Raw genomic sequence first — 20,380 nt, 5'->3', positions numbered from 1 at the left:
CGGGGTCTTGCTATGTTGACCAGTCTAATGGACTGCTCTAAGACGTTTGGCTTGAGGTGATCCTTCCAGGTAGGAGGATCACTACAGGCCAGGAGACTGGGACCACGAGACCCGCTAGTGGGCAACATAGCGAGACCCCAAGTTTAGTAAATGTGGGTGGCAGTGGACTCAAATTGTAGAGTTGGCACAGGTAAAAGTAATTATTCACTTTTAAGAGGCACACTGTATGGATATGATAACAGGCTGGCATTTCCGATAACAGGTCTGCGTGTTCCCAAGTCCTTGTATCCTACAACCTTCACATAGACATCTTATCTAACTATGCTGTCTTACCTAACCTCTAGCGCTCTTGGTCCGAGAGTCTAAATGGGAGCCCCAAACTAATCACTGTATGGTAGTCGAACTTCCCGGCACTTCCCCGACAATCTACAACCCCATCCAAAGGGGTCAGAAACTGGTAATAAAATACCAGCTATGAGCCTCTTCTTCCCCTCAAGAGATCTTATCAATTCGGCTGCACCTTTCCACCTCTAGCCTGTGGGAACAAATATCCCAGGATCCCGGGCGGTTTCGATTGACGTTACTTCCGGGAAAAGTAACCTTGCTTCGGCGGTTGCGGGGCCTGAAAAGCTATCGCGACATTTCCTCCCGCGAGATCTGCTTGCTCACTGTAGCGATGACATCCTCCTCCTCCTCCCCGCCGCCTTTCGGCAATCTTCGCCAGTCCCAGCCCCGACCAATCTGTACTCAGATGGCATGGATCAGGGTCGCCCCTCGAACCCCGGTTCACACGGGGCGTCAGGTGGCAGCCGCGGGGTGCGAGCTGCGCGAGGCCGACGGCAGCGGCACTGCGGGTGGCCACGGGCAGGCGACAAGCAGTGAGTGTGGGCGGGGCGGGGGTAAGCCACCCGTGTAGCGGCTCGATTGTTCTGGCCTGGCTATGGCGCCTCTCCTCCCCCCCGCCATGGCTCCCCGTGTCCCTGCTCCGCTCCTCTCAGTGAGTGAAAGTGGCCGCCGCCGCCGCCGGCCCAGCGCCCGCAGCCGCCTCAGCGCCGCCGCCATCTTGGGGTCCCAGGAGCCGCGGAGGGAGCGAGCTAGGAGCGTCCACGCCCAACGCAGTCACCGTCCCACGGCCTCAGAGAGCGAACCTCGGCTCCACCGTCGGCGGGGCGACCCCCCCCTCCGGACCCCGCCCGCACCCCGCCCCCCCTCCGCCGCCGTCGCGGCGGCGGGGCCAGGCGGCCCGAGGTGAGGCGACTAGACGTGGGCGGGCGAACGGAGAGGGGGTTGTGTAGGTCTTGTTGCGCCCCTCTCTGCGGGCGACAACTGGGCAGCGTCTTAAAGGGGCCGTCGCCCCCGGCCCTTGCATTTGTTGGGGTTAGTATGGAGGATGGGTGTGGACACTCCCCGCAGGGTTGGGACCTCGGTGACTAGGGCCTTGTCCTTCCCGTCTCATATCTCTAGAGACCCGGGGTCATGCGGTGACCTCAGCTACCTGAGGAAGCCCGTGGGGCGCCCACACGTGGGGAGTGTGTTAGACCAGGTGCACGTGGGACCCGGTGGGGCGGTGTCGGGCTAACACGTGTGTAGGTTTGGGGGTGGGCAGGGGCAGGGCGGAGGCTGGAAGGCCTTGAGTGGGAACCCCGTGAGGGTTGTATATCTGTCATTTTAAACAAATGAGATCTAAGGGCTTGTTAGTGTAGGTGTCAATTTGTAAGGGGCAAGTTAAGGTATGGTTGAATGGTGCACGCTGCTGGCTGGTGTTGGGTGAGGGCAGGCTCACTCCTAAGTCATGCATAGACTTAGGAGTGTCTAGATGACACCCCTTCTGGTTTTTTAGGTTTTTGCAGAGCGACTAGGAAAGTGTCATCCTATTTTGACACTTCTTCTTGAGCTTGCTAATGAAAAGTACTACTTCCGTAATCTCCGAGGCTGGAAGCCCCCTACAGTTTAGGAGTGACAGAGCCTAGGAAGCCACTTACTATTCTAGTTAACAGCCAACTGTGCCTGGAATTCTTTGATTCACACACTGTCTCTAGTTTGATGTACTTGTTAGAAATGGGGGAAGGAATTTGGAGGTTGACCTGGCTAACGTCACAGGTTAGTTTTCCAGTCAGGGACTTTCATTATTTCCTTTACAAATTATTGTGGCTTTTCAGTGGCAAATTAAATTAAATAATAGCTTTATTGAAATATTCAAATACCAAAAAATTCAGCTTTCTAAAGTGTATAATTCAGTGATTTTCTAAAACGATATTATATTTATTAAGTTCTGTAGCCATCAACCACTATTTAATTCATCACCCTAAAAAAGAATCTCTAGAAGCCATTTAGCAGTCACTCCCCATTCCCTCTCCCTCCAGCCTCAGGTAACCACTAATGTGTTTTCTGCCTAGATTGTCTAAAAAAAGAAACATACAACATGTATCTTTCTTTGCCTGGTCTGTTTCACTTAACATGGTGTTTTCAGGGTTCATCTGTGTTGTAGCATGTATCGGGACTTAATTCCTTTTTTTTTTTTTTTTTTTTGAGAATGAGTCTCACTCTGTCGCCCAGGCTGAAGTGCAGTGGTGCGGTCCGGACTCACTGCAACCTCTGCCTCCCAGGTTCAAGTGCTTCTCATGCGTCAGCCAAGTAGCTGGGATTACAGGCGGCCGCCACCACACCCGGCCAGTTTTTGTATTTTTAGTAGAGACGTGGTTTCACCGTGTTGACCAGACCTGTCTCGAACTCCTGACCTCAAATGATCGCCTGCCTCGGCCTCCCAGAGTGCTGGGATTACAGGCATGAGCCACCGCACATGGCCGCATTCGCTTTTAAGGCGTAATAATATTCTGTTCTAGTTGCATTTTATGTTTGAAATTTCCAAGCTCCTCCTTCTATAAAACAATTTGAGATCATTATGTGTGGTAAAAGTTGCATACCTTCTAGACTTTAAAATGAATTTTGTTTTTAAGGGATTAAATTCCATGGTTTTTGTTTACTGTGTTCTTTTCCTCTACATTTTATTTCAGTAGAAACTGAATCAATTTTTGAAAGTCTGTAAATTGTGATAGGAAATCATTGTAGTGAGCACAAATGTGATTAGAAAAGTTTATGACTAATAAAAACATTTTGAGTACATCAAGGTGGAAATGTGATTAAGCCAAAAGCAACAAATCAAGTGCTATGATGCTGGGTATGGTGTCGCAAGCCTGTAGTCCGTTACTCAGGAGGCAAGAGGATCACTTGAGTCCGTTGTGAGCTGTGATTGTGCCAGTGCACTCAAGCCTGGGCGGAGAGCAAGACTCTGTCTCTGAAAACAAAACAAAACAAATTATAAGCTGTGGTATTAGAAGTTCACTTAATGAAAGTTTGTTGGCCGGGTGCAGTGGCTCATGCCTGTAATCCCTGCACTTTGGGAGACTGAGGCGGGTGGATCACCTGAGGTCAGGAGTTCGAAACCAGCCTGGCCAACATGATGAAACTCCGTCTCTACCGAAAATACAAAAAATTAGCTGGGCGTGGTGGCACACACCTGTAATCCCAGCTACTCAGGAGGCTGAGGCAGGAGAGTCGCTTAAACCTGGGAGGCGGAGGTTGCAGTCAGCCGAGATCGCACCACTGCACTCCAGCCTGGGCAACAAAAGCAAACTCCATCTCAACAAAACAAAACAAAACAAACAAACAAAAAAACTGGCTCGGGGATTTTATATGTCAACCTACAAATTCACATTAAATAGGCTAGGCTTGGTGGCTCACACCTGTAATCCCAGCACTTTGGGAGGCCTAGGCAGGCAGATTGCTTGAGCTCAGGAGTTTGAAATCAGCATGGGCAACATGGCAAAATCCTGTCTCTACAGAAAGTACAAAAATTAGCTAAGCATGGTGATGTGCACCTGTAGTCCCAACTACTTGGGAGGCTGAGGTGGGAGGATGGCTTGAGCCCAGGAGGCGGAGATTGCAGTGAGCCGAGATCGAGCCACTGCACTCCAGCCTGGGCGACAGAGCCCGAGCTGGCTCAACAACAACGACAAAATACACATGAAATGTAAATGCTAGGACGCAGTGGATTTTAGAGTGGACAGAGGGGGTAGTGTTAATAGGAGACCGAGTTTTTGTAGGAAAACAGTTGAAAAGTTTTTTTTTTTTTTGAGATGGAATCTCACCCTGTTACCAGGCTAGAGTGCAGTGGCACGATCTAGGCTCACTACAGCCTCTGCCTCCTGGGTTCGAGAAATTCTCCTGCTTCAGTCTCCCAAGCAGCACATGCCACCACGTGGGCCTGGCTAATTTTTGTATTTTTAATAGAGACGGGGTTTTACCATGTTGGCCAGGCTGGTCTCGATGTCTTGATCTTATGATCTGCCTGCCTCGGCCTCCCAAAGTGCTGATATTACAGGTGTGAGCCACTGTGTCCGGCCAACAGTTGAAAAGTTTTAAAGTTGGATCTTAAGTATCAAAATCTTGATATGATAGGCTATAGCATGTAGAGAATGAGAAGGGCATAGATACTAATATCGAACAACTTTTGTGAGTCAGTATGGTAGATACCTTATATATTATCATTTTAATTTTCATGAAACTTCCTGGTAGTTATCCTCATTTTACACATGAGAAAATTGAAACCAACTTAAATCACATAGCCAGTAAATGACAGAATCAGTATTCTGTTTTTGTTACAGTGCTTCTAACTTCCCCAAAAATATTTTGAAGAGTATTTTCGGCCAGGCCTAGTGGTTTACACCTGTAATTCCAGCACTTTGGGAGGCAGAGGAGGGAGGATTACATGAGCTTGAGGAGCTTAAAACCAGCCTGGTCAACATAGCGAGACCTCATCTCTACAGAAAATAAAATTTTTGGACTAGGGTGACGTGTACCTGTAGTTCAGCTACTTGGAAACTGAGACGGGAGGTTTGCTTGAGCCTGGGAAGTTGAGGCTATAGTGAACCCTGATTGTGCCACTGCACTCCAGCCTGGGCAACAGAGCTATTCCCTCCAGAGCAGGGTTCTTCTTTTTTTTTTATTGAGACGGAGTCTCGCTCTGTTGCCCAGGCTGGAGTGCACTGGCCGGATCTCAGCTCACTGCAAGCTCTGCCTCCCGGGTTTATGCCATTCTCCTGCCTCAGCCTCCCGAGTAGCTGGGACTACAGGCGCTCGCCACCTCGCCCGGCTAGTTTTTTGTATTTTTTAGTAGAGATGGGGTTTCACCAGGTTAGCCAGGATGGTCTCCATCTCCTGACCTCATGATCCGCCCGTCTCGGCCTCCCAAAGTTCTGGGATTACAGGCTTGAGCCACCGCGCCCGGCCTTGGGTTCTTAACATTTTTTAATGTATCTTGGACTCCTTTGTAGTCTGAAGACACCTATTCTTTGGGCAAGAGGTATTTTTTGCCCCTCCTGGCAAAGAGGTTTTTTTTTTTTTTTTTGAGACAGAGTTTTGCTCTTGTAGCCCGGGCTGGAGTGCAGTGGTGTGATTTCGGCTTACTGCAGCCTCCACCTCCCAGGTTCAAGGGATTCTCCTGCCTCAGCCTCCTGAGTAGCTAGGATTTTGCACCACCACACCCGGCTAATTTTTGTATTTTTGGTAGAGACGGGGTTTCGCCATGTTAGCTAGGCTGGTCTCAAACTCCTGACCTCATGATCCGCCCACCTCGACCTCCCAAAGTGCTGGAATTATAGGTGTGAGCCACTATACCTGGCCTGTTTTTGAAACTTCTTAGTGAATAAGATGGCTTAAGAACAGACCAGACCATTTATAAAAAAATCTTTTTTTTTTGAGACGGAGTCTCACTCTCTTGCCAGGCTGGAGTGCAGTGGTGCGATCTCGGCTCACGGCAACCTCCGCCTCCCGGGTTCAAGCAATTCTCTTGCCTCAGCCTCCTGAGTAGCTGGGACTACAGGCATGTGCCACCATGCCCAGCTAATTTTTGTATGTTTAGTAGAGATGGGGTTTCACCATGTTGACCAGGCTGGTCTGGAACTCCTGACCTCAGGTGATCTGCCTGCCTCTGCCTCCCAAAGTGCTAGGATTATAGGCGTGAACCACTGTGGCTGGTCTGTTTTATTTTTTAAGCGTTAACTGTTCCTTACTTGATATTACACATAAACCACACTCTAAAGTGCTTTTCAGTAAGTAAAAGGAACCATTTTAGTTACAAGGAATTCTAATTAGCTTGGCATAGTTAAGGCCAAAAGTGTAGACATTGCTGCCTTATCTTCAGCCCTTGCCTTTAAGAGGCAAATAAAAACAACACACAGGTGAATTGTGCTTGGTTCTGAGACAGTGAAGGAATTTTGCCAGTGTTTACATATGCTCACATAACCAGTTATATAAATCTAAATATAAAGCCAATCTCCTGTAGGTTTTAAGATGGCATTCACCATCTTGATGAAAAGTTGAACATTACTAATGAAGTTCAGTCATATCTTTAGAAGGGGAAAACAGTGGTATCATTTACTTAATTGGAATTACTATTAAAATAAAAACCAAGACCTTCACGGTAGCTCACACCTGTAATCTCAGCACTTTGGGAGACCGAGGCAGGCAAATCACTTGAGTCTAGGAGTTTGAGACCAGCCTGGGCAATATGCCAAAACCCCATCTCTAGAAAAAAATTAGCTGGGCATGGTGGTGCATGCCTGTAGTCAATGGGAGGATCGCCTGAGCTCAGCAGGTCAAGGCTACAGTGACCTGTGATCTTGCCACTGCACTCCAGCCTGGATGACAAGCAAGACCCTGTCTAAAAAATAAAAGAGGCCGGGTGCCGTAGCTTAAACCTGTAATCCCAGCACTTTTGGAGGCCGAGGCGGGTGTATCATGAGGTCAAGAGATGAGACCATCCTGGCCAACATGGTGAAATCCCATCTTTACTAAAAACACAAAAATTAGCTGGGCGTGCTGGTCCGTGCCTGTAGTCCCATCTACTTGGGAGGCTGAGACAGTAGAATCGCTTGAACCCTGGAGGTGGAGGTTGCAGTGAGCCAAGATTGCGTCCCTGTACTCCAGCCTGGCGACAGAGGGAAACTCCGTCTCAAAATAAAAATAAAACTAAAATCCAAAAAACCAAGTATATTCGTTTAACCACAGCCAGTTTTCTTTTTTTCTTCTTTTTTTTTTTTTGAGACGGAGTTTTGCTTGTCGCCTAGGTTGTTGTGCAGTAGCACGATCTCAGCTCACTGCAACCTCTGCCTCCCAGGTTCAAGCAATTCTCCTGCCTCGGCCTCCCCAGTAGCTGGGATTACAGGCACCCGCCACCATGCCTGGCCATTTTTTTTTTTTTGAGATGGAGTCTCACTCTGTTGTCCAGGCTGGAGTACAGTGGTACTATCTCGGTTCACTGCAACCTCCACCTCCTAGGTTCAAGTGATTCTTCTGCCTCAGCCTCCTACGTAGCTAGGACTTCAGGTGCTTGCCACCACACCTGGCTAATTTTTGTATTTTTAGTAGGGATGGGGTTTTACCATGTAGACCAGGCTGATCTCAAACTCCTGACCTCAGGTGATCCATCCGCCTCAGCCTCCCAAAGTGCTGGGATTACAGGTATGAGCCACTGTGCCTGGCGTAATTTTTATATTTTTAGTAGAGATGGGGTTTCACCATGTGACCAAGCTGATCTTGAACTCCTGACCTCAGGTGATCCACCTGCCTCAGCCTCCCAAATTGCTGGGGTTACAGCCATGAGCCACTGTGCCTAGCCAGACATTTCTATTTTGTAATAAATACGACAGTGACCAATTACTCATTAGTACTTTTTTTTTTTTTTTTTTTTGAGGTGTCTTACTCTGTCACCCAGGCTATAGTGCAGTGGGGCAATCTCGGCTCACTGCAACCTCTGCCTCACGGGTTCAAGCAATTGTCCTGCCTCAGCCTCCCTAGTAGCTGGAATTACAGGTGCCCGCCACCATGCCCAGCTAATTTTTGTATCTTTAGTAGAGATGGAGTTTCACTATGTTGGCCAGGCTGGTCTTGAGCTCCTGACCTCAAGTGATTTGCCCGCCTCGGCCTCCCAAAATGCTGGGATTACAGGCATGAGCCGCTGTGCCCAGCCATTAGTAGCTTTTTTGAGGTAAGCTGTCAAATCTGTCCTTTTCTGCCTTATTAATGCTGGCAAAGATCATTTTTGTTCCAGGAATGTACTTCTTGGGATTCTCCAAATACTATATCAGTGTATCCTCCCCCCAGGCGATGCTTTTTTTCTTACTGGCATCTATGTAAGTGAATCCAATAGCCTGACCTGTCTTCTTTCCAAAGAGACTGTGGTGATTTGGCCTCCCTTTTCCATGGTGTGGCACTGGGTGTGCTTCTGATCCCACATATTCTTGCGTTTTTCAACATCACCCTTGTTTAATTTTCTGTTTTGTACAAAGGTTCCTGTTCTGAGGGTGGATGTCCTGCTCTCTCAGTGTCTACTTAATAGTGTTGTTAGATATAAATGAGGCAATCCATGTGATGTGCTTAGCACCATTCCTGATACATAATGTTTAATAAATGCTATATATTGTTAGTTGAATTGAACCCCCATTTAACAGTGAACTATTGAGACCCAGAGTGGGTAGCTGCCAGTCCTAGTCTATTTGTGGCTTTTCAATGGATTCACCTCACAGCTCTTGACTTTATATCTTTCTTCCTTACCATGCTGTTTCCACTGAAAGTTGTATCATTTAATTCAGTTAAAATCACTGCTTGATAAAAGTATTCTGTTCAATACTGTAATGGTGGACTCATGGCATTATGCATTTGTCAAAACCCATAGAACTTTACAGCACAAAGAGTAAAGCTTGTTTGTTTATTTATTTATTTTTTGAGACATAGTCTTGCTCTGTTGCCGAGGCTGGAGTGCAGTGGTGTGATCTTGGCTCACCATGACCTCTGCCTCCTGAGTTCAAGCGATTCTCCTGCCTCAGCCTCCCTAGTAGCTGGGATTATAGGCGTGCACCACCATGCCCACCTAATTTTTGTTTTGTTTTTTTTTTTTGAGACAGAGTCTCGCTCTGTTGCCCAGGCTGGAGTGCACTGGCCGGATCTCAGCTCACTGCAAGCTCCGCCTCCCAGGTTTATGCCATTCTCCTGCCTCAGCCTCCCGAGTAGCTGGGACTACAGGTGCCCGCCACCTTGCCCGGCTAGGTTTTTGTATTTTTTAGTAGAGATGGGGTTTCACCGTTTTAGCCAGGATGGTCTCGATCTCCTGACCTCGTGATCCACCCATCTCGGCCTCCCAAAGTGCTGGGATTACAGGCTTGAGCCACCGCGCCCAGCCAATTTTTGTATTTTTAGTAGAGATGGGGTTTCACCATGTTGGTCAGGCTGGTCTCACACTCCTGACTTCGTTATCCACCCACCTCGGCCTCCCAAAGTGCTGGGATTACAGGCATGAGCCACCATGCCTGGCCTATTTATTTATTTATTGAGACATAGTCTCGCTCTGTTGCCCAGGCTGGAGTACAGTGGCACGATCTCAGCTCACTGCCACCTCTGTTTCCCAGGCTCAAGCGATTCTCCTGTCTCAGCCTCCTGAGTAGCTGGGATTACAGGTGCCCACCAGGGCACCCAGCTAATTTTTGTACTTTTAGTAGTGACAGGGTTTCACCACGTTGGCCAGGCTGGCCTCGAACTCCTGACCTCAAATGATCCACCCGCCTGGGCCTCCCAAAGTGCTGGGATTATAGGCATGAGCCACCACGCCCGGCCTAGGTAGTTATTTTTTAATGACAGAGTCTTCTTCTGTCACCCATGCTGGAGTGCAGTGTCACGATCATGGCTCACTGCAACCTTCACCTCCTGGATTCAAGCAATTCTCCTGCCTCAGCCTCCGAAGTAGCTGGGATTACAGGTGTGTGCCACAATGCCTGGCTAATTTTTGTATTTTTAGTAGAGATGGGGTTTCACCATGTTGGCCAGGCTGGTCTCAAACTCCTGGTCTTGAACTCCTGGCCTCAAGTGATCGCCTGCCTTGGCCTCCTGAAGTGCTAGGATTACAGGTGTAATCTGCTGTTCTGGGCTAAGAGTAAGCTTCAATGTATGCAAGTTAAAAAATTTTTTTTTATAGGTCAAGGCCTCTGAGGCATGCAAACCTTGGCAGGAGAAACTAACTGTATCACAAATGTGTGAAACAATCTTGCTAAACGGGAGGAAGGTGCTGTTTGAAGTAACTTGGGAAATGAGTGGACTCTGTAAGACAAAAGGAACTGTACATAAGCCTTGTACTTTAATTGATAAAGTTACATCCCAAAGGGGTAGAGGTTAACAATTCTGATACTGGTTTAAATGAAAATGTGTAACTTGATTATGTATGTAACTGAGATTGAACAGTTAAGTAAATGGGTGGCAGGAGGCAGGCTTTTCACTGTTGGAGTGGAATTTACAGATAAGCAAGGTGAGGAGGCTAGAATAATGTTTGTAGTAATGGATTCAAATTGGAGATACCAGTGCAAAATAGTTCCATGTTTATATGTAGAAATATTTGTAATATATGTACATACTTAATATACACAGATATATTTCCATTCTTTGTCAGTTGAGAAAGTTGAAAGAAACAACACCTAGGAGTGCACCTAGTGCCCAGATCTTGGTTTCTTTCTTTCCTTGAGACATGGGTCTTGCCCTGTCACCCAGGCTGGAGTGCAGTGGCATGCTCACTGCAACCATGACCTTCCAGACTCAAGCTATCCTCCCACCTCAGCCTCCCAAATAGCTGGGGCTGGGACCACAGGTGTTTGCCACTGTGCCCAGCTAATCTAATTTTTTTCTTTTTTTCTTTCTTTTTTTTTTTTTTGAGACAGGGTCTGGCCCTGTCACCCAGGCTGCGTTTTGGTGGTGCATTCTCAGCTCACAGCAACCTCTGCCTCTCGGGCTTAAGCCATCCTCGCATCCCAGCCTCCCAGGTAGCTGGGATTATAGGTGCTCGCCACCACATGTGGCTAATTTTTGTATTTTTCACAGAGATGGGATTTCGCTATGTTGCCCAGACTGGTCTCAAACTCCAGAGCTCAAGTGATCGACCTCCCAAAATGCTGGCATTACAGGCGTGAGTCACTGCGATCAGTCGAAGTTTTCTATTTTTATAGAGAGATGGGTCTCCCTATGTTACCCAGGCTGGTCTTGAACTGGTGGGCTCAAGCAGTCCTCCCGCCTCATCCTCCCAAATCGTTGGGATTACAGGTGTGAACCAGCACACCTGGCCCCGGATCTTAGTTTCTAATACTGTTCTCCAGTAAAAGAAACTAGGGCTCCTTGGAGAAATGGTTGATTCTGTGATTGGGGCAGGAAATATATGTAAGATGAACCTTGAGTATCTTGTGCCAAAAAATAAGAAGGTGCTCTAAAAACAACAACATTTCACATTAATGGGGTTATGTCAAAGGAGCACAGGAACCAACTGGAAGTTTCCAGTGGCCAAAGCTGGAACAATTTGAGTAGCAAAATCAAAGTAGAATTGGATTATGACCCGTATTATAAAATAAAGTTTTATATTGATATAAACAGATGATTGAATGATTGAATAAATTAAAATACTCCTTGAAATACTCCAGTGGCATAGTTTTATGTCCTGGGAGCCTCTAATTTGCTGCAAGTACTTCAGACTTGGAATACTTAATCTTGTGGGGCTTTGAAGTCACACTTCTTGGATTCCAATCTTGGTGCACTTCTGTTTGTATGATCTTGGGTGAGTTAGTTAAGCTCAGTTTCTTTGTAAAATGGTGGTTGTAATAATACAGACATCATATAAGGTTTAAATGAAAATGCAAACACATATGAAACATTGGGCACATGAATCTCAGTAGAATGGGTGTGTATGTAGCCTCCTTACTAAGTATTTGAGAAAATAGAGAAATTTGGATCCCCACTTGGAATTCTTTATAATGGAGGTACCCCCCAACCCCAAGCTTCTTGCATAAAGGAAAATGTCTAACATTTGAAGAAATGTTTATCAACCACCTGGTTTGATGTAAACATATCTCCTTGTTGATTGTTAGACCACATAGTTAATAGAGTGAAAGTAATTACATTTACTCTTTATATAATCATCACAGATACGACTGGCTGAAATATCTACAGTTTGAAAAGCAGGATCCAGTTAGTGTACAGTTCAACTCATGCTTATTTGCAGATGGTTTGTCTTTGGGATGAATTACCTTAACTTTGATTTTCAGTCTTCTTTGAGGAACACAGTTCTACATAACTTCTCTGTTACTACCCAGACTGGTTAAGTGTGTCCACTCCCATAATGAACACTGACTTTTAGCATAGTAAAGTTAAGTATAAAAGTGAATTTTGTACAGAATATATAATACTGTACAATATAAATACTGATAAGAAGTTGGCCGGGTATGGTGGTAGCTCATACCTGTAATCCCAGCAGTTTGGGAGGCCGAGGCAGAGAAATCACTTGAGGTCAGGAGTTTGAAACCAGCCTGGCTAACATGGTGAAACCTCGTCTCTACTAAAATACAAAAAAAATTAGCCGGGCATGGTGGCTTACGCCTGTAATCCCAGCTACTCAGAAGGCTGAGGCAGGAGAATCCCTTGAATCTGGGAGGCGGAGGTTGCAGTGAGCTGAGATCGGACCGCTGCACTCCAGACTGGGAGAAAGAGCAAGACTCCCCGTTAAAAAAAAAAAAAAAAAGAAAAGATAAGAAATAAGGGCCTTGTAGTAACTAGAGAGTACGAAGCAATCAGCCCAGGATTACTCATGAACACAGCTCAGGAAGTCTGATATATGTGAGTATGATTCTGAAGCATACAGTTTACCGTTAACATGAAGCTGTTGGCAGGGCAGCTGAAGTATGATCCAAGTTCGCATTCAGGATAATGAAGAGCCAGAGTTCAGGGTGTGAAACAGGCTATTCAGTGATGAATTGTTCCGAAAACATGTTGAATAGTTCTTTCATCCTTAGCAATACAGTATGAGCGTGTGGTCAGATGAATTTTATTTTACTTTATTTTATTTATTTTTTTTTTGAGATGGAGTTTTGTTCTTACTGCCCAGGCTGGAGTGCAGTGGCCACAACCTCCGCCTCTCAGGTTCAAGCGGTTCTGCTGCCTCCACCTCCCAAGTAGGTGGGATTACAGGCATGCGCCACCATGCCTAGCTAATTTTGTTGTGTTTTTAGTAGAGACAAGGTTTCTCCATGTTGGTCAGGCTGGTCTCGAAACTCCTGACCTCAGGTGATCAGCCTGCCTTGGCCTCCCAAAGTGTTGGAATTACAGGTGTGAGCCAGCGCGCCTGGCGGTGAGATGAATTTTAAAGAGCCTTTTTGCTCGAAGTGAGACAGGTCTGATAGGAAGTTAAGAGACATTTTAGGCCGGGCGCGGTGGCTCAAACCTGTAATCCCAGCACTTTGGGAGGCCGAGACGGGTGGATCACGAGGTCAGGAGATTGAGACCATCCTGGCTAACACGGTGAAACCCCGTCTCTACCAAAAATACAAAAACTAGCCGGGCGAGGTGGCGGGCGCCTGTAGTCCCAGCTACTCCGGAGGCTGAGGCAGGAGAATGGCGTGAACCCGGGAGGCGGAGCTTGCAGTGAGCTGAGATCTGGCCACTGCACTCCAGCCTGGGCGACAGAGCAAGACTCTGTCTCAAAAAAAAAAAAAAAAAAAGAGACATTTTAAAGGAACTCTTAATTTGGCTGGAATGTGGGGAAGTCGTAAAAGATTAAATTGAAAAAGTAACTCAAAGGCCGGGCGCAGTGGCTCAAGCCTGTAATCCCAGCACTTTGGGAGGCCGAGACCGGCGGATCACGAGGTCAGGAGATCGAGACCATCCTGGCTAACACAGTGAAACCCCGTCTCTACTAAAAAATACAAAAAACTAGCCGGGCGAGGTGGCGGGCGCCTGTAGTCCCAGCTACTCGGGAGGCTGAGGCAGGAGAATGGCGTCAACCCGGGAGGCGGAGCTTGCAGTGAGCTGAGATCCGGCCACTGCACTCCAGCCTGGGGGACAGAGCGAGACTCCGTCTCAAAAAAAAAAAAAAAAAAAAAAAAAAAAAAAAAAGTAACTCAAAACCAGATGATAAAGGTCTTTAAATTTCAGGCTGAAGAATTTAGATTTTATTGAGTTTTGGAAAACTATTGAGGAACTAATGACATAATCAGAATGATGAATTTGGGCTGGGTGCCGTAGCTTACACCTGTAATCCCAGTGCTTTGGGAGGCTGAGGCAGGTGCATCACTTGAGGTCAAGAGTTTGAGATTAGCCTGACCAACATGGTGAAACCCCTTCTCTACTGAAAATAGGAAAAATTAGCCGGGCGTAGTGATGGGCACCTGTAATCCCAGCTACCTAGGAGGCTGAGGCAGGAAAATTGCTTGAGCCAGGGAGGTGGAGGTTGCAGTGAGCTGAGATCGCGGCACTGGACTCCAGCCTGGGTGACAAAGCGAGACTGTGTCTCAAAAAAATATAAAACAAGAATGATGATTTGGGAATACTGATCTGGAAGTATCTGTGAGGATGAATTAGAGTGAGAAGAACCTGGAGATAGGAAACTCAATTAGGAAGCAGTAGTCTAGGTGTGAGGCTAAGAAGCTAAATGAAAACACTGATAATAGGAAGAAACTGACATGTTCCAGACATTATTCCCAAAGAAGAATTAACTACACATTGGGGTTCACTGTATGTCAGGAGAGAAGTAGAAGGGGGTGTAAAAAATGATTCATAGATTTTGAGTCTGAATAATTGTTATATAAATAGGAAAGACAGATGAACTAGTTTCTGTGGAGGCATATGAGAAGTTTGGGTTTGTAGGGACTAGAAAGCATCTAGAAAGCATTTCTAGAAGCATCTAGAAATGTGGATTTTGTATGCTGTGCAAGTTGAGAGCTAGAGGGTCAGTCATACAACAGTGTTAATTGAATTCCTGGTAGAAGATGAGATTTTCTAAGGGATAGGAGTAGATGACAGAACTTTGGTGTACTCCACATTTAGAATAAAGTTTCAGTCAAGGAGTTGAAGGAATAGTCCAAGTTTTCAAAGATTACACAGAGTATCCAAAAGCAAGAGTCGCTCAGCAATATTGACTTCATTCGTTCTGATAAACAGTGGTTATCAGAGAGCATGGTTCTCAACTGTATCAGACCCAACTCTCCTTTTTTATTACAAATATTTTATAATACACCCCCCCTTTTGTTTTTCTTTGAGACGGAGTCTCGATCTGTTTCCCAGGCTGGAGTGCAGTGGCATGATATTGGCTCACTGTAACCTCTGCCTCCCGAGTTCAAGGAATTCTCCTGCCTCAGCCTCCCAAGTAGCTGGGACTACAAGCACCCACCACCATGCCCAGCTAATTTTTGTATTTTTAGTAGAGATGGGGTTTCACCATATAGGTTAGGCTGGTCTCAAACTCCTGACCTCAGGTGATCCGCCTGCCTCGGCCTCCCAAAGAGCTAGGATTACAGACGTGAGCCACCGCTCCTGGCCTAATAGGCCCTTTTTAAAATCCTAAAATGAAATCTATAGGTAATATAACATGTAATTTTAAAAAGCGGTATGATGCCCTAATTGTAATATATTGGGGAAACATAAAGTAACTTATAGTTACACAGTATGTATTTTAAAATGCAAATACATGGACACAAACCCATAATAGGTGACATAAAAAATAGTCATATCTTCTTTTTTGAGGTGGAGTCTTGCTCTGTCACCCAGGCTGGAGTTCAGTGACACAATCTTGGCTCATTGCAACCTCCACCTCCCGGGTTCAAATAGTTCTCCTGCGTTAGCCTCCTGAGTAGCTGGGACTACAGGTGCATGCCACCAAGCCCCGCTAATTTTTTGTATTTTTAGTAAAGACAGGATTTCACTGTGTTAGCCAGGTTGGTCTCGAACTCCTGACCTTGTGATCTGCCTGCCTCAGCCTCCCAGAGTGCTGGGATTACAGACATGAGCCACCGTGCCCGGCAAGAAATAGTCATATCTTTTGTACTAGTATGGAGAATTACCTTGACTAAGAGTTACAAATAAAGTTTATTTGTGTTGGTGACTCAAATAACACAACAAGTAAGAGGAAACTATTGAGCTAAGGTGAAATAAAAGAGGATGGAATGATTTGCTTCTCAGGCTCTTCCAAGATAAGCGGGGAATGACTTCAGAATTTTGAGGAAGAGGGAAAAAAGATTTGAAATAATCTTGGTAGAGAATGAGAAACAATTGATAGAAGGTGGGTAAAAGGGTTATTGAGAATTATCAAGTGTTTTGCTGAAGCTGGACAATAACAGATGGGTCAGGTTGATGGCCATGCAGTTTTCCTGTAGGGAATGAGAGACAAATAGAGGAGATGAAAGTGGTTATTACAGCAGCAGCTTTTAACATGCTAATCAAGACTAGGCTGAATTGAGAGGCCAGCAATCTTAAAAGGTGACTAAAAAATAATTGTCAGCCCAGTGAGTGGCTGATACCTATAATCCCAGTACTTTGGGAGGCTGAGGTAGGTGGATCACTTGAGGCCAGGAGTTTGAGACCAGCCTGGCCAACATAGTGAAACTCCATCTCTACTGAAAATACAAAAATTAGCCAGGTGTGGTGGCGTGTGCCTATAGTCCCAGCTACTTGGGAGGCTGGAGGTGGTCAAAGTGGTAAGTTTTATGTTATGTATATTTTGCCACCATAAAGAAAAAAATTGAACACTTAAAAAATGATATAACTTGGTTCCCCAGATGTCATCATAAGACTACTTGTGTAGGCCGGGTGCGGTGGCTCACGCCTGTAATCCCAGCACTTTGGGAGGCCGAGGCGGGCGGATCACGAGGTCAGGAGATCGAGACCATCCTGGCTAACACGGTGAAACCCCGTCTCTACTAAAAAAAAATACAAAAACTTAGCCGGGCGTGGTGGTACGCGCCTGTAGTCCCAGCTACTTGGAGGCTGAGGCAGCAGAATGGCGTGAACCCGGGAGGCAGAGCTTGCAGTGAGCCGAGATCTCGCCACTGCACTCCAGCCTGGACGACAAAGCGAGACTCTGTCTCAAAAAAAAAAAAAAGACTACTTGTGGAGATATGTGGAGAATTTCGTGCTTGCAGCACCGTTTTTTGGTGGTATTGTGGACATAAGGGATTGCATTGCACCTGTCATTTCAGCCGTCAGTGGTGATATGCTGCAAAGATGATTTCTGGGATGAGTCAATTGATAGGATTGATGTATACAGGGCGTCTAAAGGGAGTGTATATTGAGCATTGTAAGACTAGAAGTAACTGTGGTCTTTCTTCAACAAATTGTTTTTGATTTCATACTCACATAGGTACTGAGGAATAAGTTTTGAAAATATTCCATTCCTTTTGCCGGGTGTGGTGGCTCAAGCCTGTAATCCCAGCACTTTGGAAGGCCGAGACAGGTGGATCACGAGGTCAGGAGATCGAGGCCATCCTGGCTAACACTGTGAAACCCCGTCTCTACTAAAAAATACAAAAAACTAGCCGGGTGAGTTGGCGGGCGCCTGTAGTCCCAGCTTCTTGGGAGGCTGAGGCAGGAGAATGGCGTAAACCCGGGAGGCGGAGCTTGCAGTGAGCTGAGATCCGGCCACTGCACTCCAGCCCGGGCAACAGAGCGAGACTCTGTCTCAAAAAAAAAAAAAAAATTCCATTTCTTTTGAATCACTCAGTATTACTTGGTAGTCATACCTCCTTAATTAGTGTCATTTTTGTTATCAGGTAAAATAAGTAGAGCATGGATTAACTGTTCCGTAATAACAGCTTGGGGTGGAGCCAAGCAGAGTACTTTTACTCATTTATACATGCATCAAGATGAATTATTTGTTGTTCTCTAATTAAGGGAATTTTGTTGTATTTTAAAAACCAATGTCTTTGAAATCTTCTGGAGTGGGTATGTTAGGTCTCACTTTGAAAAGGTGAAATTTAAAGTTTTGTTTTTTTTTTGATAGTCTCACTCTGTTACACAGGCTGGAGTACAGTGGTGCATTCATGACTCACTGAGGTCTCAACCTCTTAGGCATCAAACCATCCTCCCTCCTCAGCCTCCTGAATAGCTGGGATTACAGGTGCATGCCACCACACTCAGCTAAGTTTTAAATTTATTTTTTAGAGACAAGGTCTTGCTGTGTTACTCAGGCTGGTCTTGAACTCTTGGGCTCAAGCTGTCCTTCTGCCTTACCTCCCAAAGTGCTGGGATTACAAGCTTCAGCCACTGCACCTGGGCAAAATTATTTTTTAGCATTCTTTTTTCTTCATATTACCAAGACTGACAATTTACATACTATGAAATTCACATAATTTAAATAAAATACACAGTTCAACATATTTTGAATATATTTTTGGTAGATTTACAGAATTGTGCAACTATCGCCACAATGGGAGTTTGGAACATTTTTCTTTTTTTTTTTTTTTCTTTTTCTTTCCCTCTCTCTCACTCTCTTATGTGGTTTTTTTTTTGAGACAGGGTCTTACTCCAGGCTGGAGCGCAGTGGCACAATGATAGCTCACTGCAGCCTTGACTTCCTGGGCTCAAGCAATCCTCTCAACTCAGCCTCTTGAGTAGCTGGCACTACAGGCATGCATCACCATACTTGGCTAATTTTAAAATTTTATGTAGAGACAAGGTCCTGCTATGTTGCCCAGGCTGGTCTCAAACTCCTGGGCTCAGTGGTTCCACCCACTTCAGCCTCCTAAATGTTGGGATTATAGGTGTGAGCCACTGTGTCTAGCCTATCTTTTTTATTATTCTAGTGGGTATAAAGTAGTATGTTGCTGTAATTTTATTTTTAATTTATTGATATTCAGCATTTTTTCATGTGTCCATTAGGTAGTCATACATCTTTGTTAGTAAAATGGCTGTTCAAAATCTTTTGCCCATTTTTAAATTGGGTTATTTATCTTATAGAGTTGTAAGTTTTATGTGTACACACTGACAAACAACTGTGTAAAAAAAGGAGTTGTTTATGTGAATACAAGACTTTTATCAGATAGATGACTTGCAAATATCTTCTAGTCTGTGGCTTGTCTTCATTTTCTTTTTTCTTTTTCTTTTTTTTTCTTTTTTTTTTTGTTTGTGTCACACAGGCTGGCGTGCAGTTGCAAGATCATGGCTCACTGTAGCCTCAGCCCACTTCAGCCTCCCTAATAGTTTGTCCAGAGGCCTGTGCCACCATGCCTAGCTAATTTTAAATTGTTTTGAAGAGATGGGATCTCACTGTGTTGCCCAGGTTGATCTTGTCTTCCTGGGCTCAAGTTATCCTCCCACTTCAGTCTCCCAGAGTGTTGGGATTACAGGCATGAGCCACTGTGCCTAGTTTGTCTTCATTTTCTTGATGTATTTTAAAGTGTAAACATTTTTAATTTGTGTGGTCTAATTTTTGATCTTTCGTGCTTTTGATTGCGTATCTAGAACTTTTTATGGTCAGTCATGAAGATTTTCTCCTGGTTTTTCTAGAAGTTACACTGTTTTAGATAGAAAGGTTATATTAGAACACTGTAAAAAAAAAAAAAAAAAGACAACTCAAAGATATATGATTGCCTTTAAAGCTTATCACTTAGTTGGCCGGGCGTGGGGGCTCATGCCTGTAATCCCAGCACTTTGGGAGGCCAAGGCAGGCGGATCACAAGGTCAGAAGACCATGCTGGCTAACACGGTGAAACCCCGTCTCTACTAAAAATACAAAGAAACAACAAAAAAACTTATCACTTAGTTTTTTTTTTTTTTTTTTTGATATGGGGTTTTGCTCTCATTGCCCAGGCTGGAGTGCAATGGCACAGTCTTGGCTCACTGCAACTTCTGCCTCCCAGGTTCAAGCGATTCTCCTGCCTCAGTCTCCTGAGTAGATGGGATTACAGGTGCCCGCCACCATGCCCAGCTAATTTTTGTATTTTTAGTAGAGACGGGGTTTTACCATGTTGGCCACACTGGTCTCAAACTCCTGACTTCAAATGATTCGCCCACCTCGGCCTCCCAAAGTGCTGGGAGCCACCGTGCCCAGCCTCACTTAGTTTGTTTTAGGAACTTTTAATAAAATAATTATGGGACGGGGCACAGTGGCTCATGCCTGTAATCCTGGCACTTTGGAAGGCTGGGACGGGTGGATCACCTGAGGTCAGGAGTTCAAGACCAGCCCGGCCAACATGGTGAAACCCCGTCTCTACTAAAATACAAAGAAACAACAAAAAAACTTATCACTTAGTTTTTTTTTTTTTTTTTTGATATGGGGTTTTGCTCTCATTGCCCAGGCTGGAGTGCAATGGCACAGTCTTGGCTCACTGCAACTTCTGCCTCCCAGGTTCAAGCGATTCTCCTGCCTCAGTCTCCTGAGTAGATGGGATTACAGGTGCCCGCCACCATGCCCAGCTAATTTTTGTATTTTTAGTAGAGACGGGGTTTTACCATGTTGGCCACACTGGTCTCAAACTCCTGACTTCAAATGATTCGCCCACCTCGGCCTCCCAAAGTGCTGGGAGCCACC

The 20,380-nt window shown here is 45.5% G+C and overlaps 1 protein-coding gene across 1 annotated transcript in view; it reads left to right on the top strand.

Annotated features, from left to right (window-relative positions):
* Positions 1-940: 940 nt before the first annotated feature.
* The window catches only part of INO80 (INO80 complex ATPase subunit), a 141,514-nt gene continuing 122,074 nt past the window's right edge, over positions 941-20,380 (top strand). Inside the window, exon 1 of the mRNA XM_033190460.1 lies at positions 941-1,248. The gene's annotated coding sequence lies outside the window, so the exon portion shown is untranslated. The remainder of the gene's footprint in view (positions 1,249-20,380) is intronic.

Source organism: Trachypithecus francoisi, unplaced genomic scaffold (genome assembly GCF_009764315.1).
Source record: "Trachypithecus francoisi isolate TF-2019V2 unplaced genomic scaffold, Tfra_2.0 Lachesis_group3, whole genome shotgun sequence".
NCBI lineage: Eukaryota > Metazoa > Chordata > Mammalia > Primates > Cercopithecidae > Trachypithecus > Trachypithecus francoisi.
This window is presented reverse-complemented; position numbering and strand designations above follow the sequence as displayed.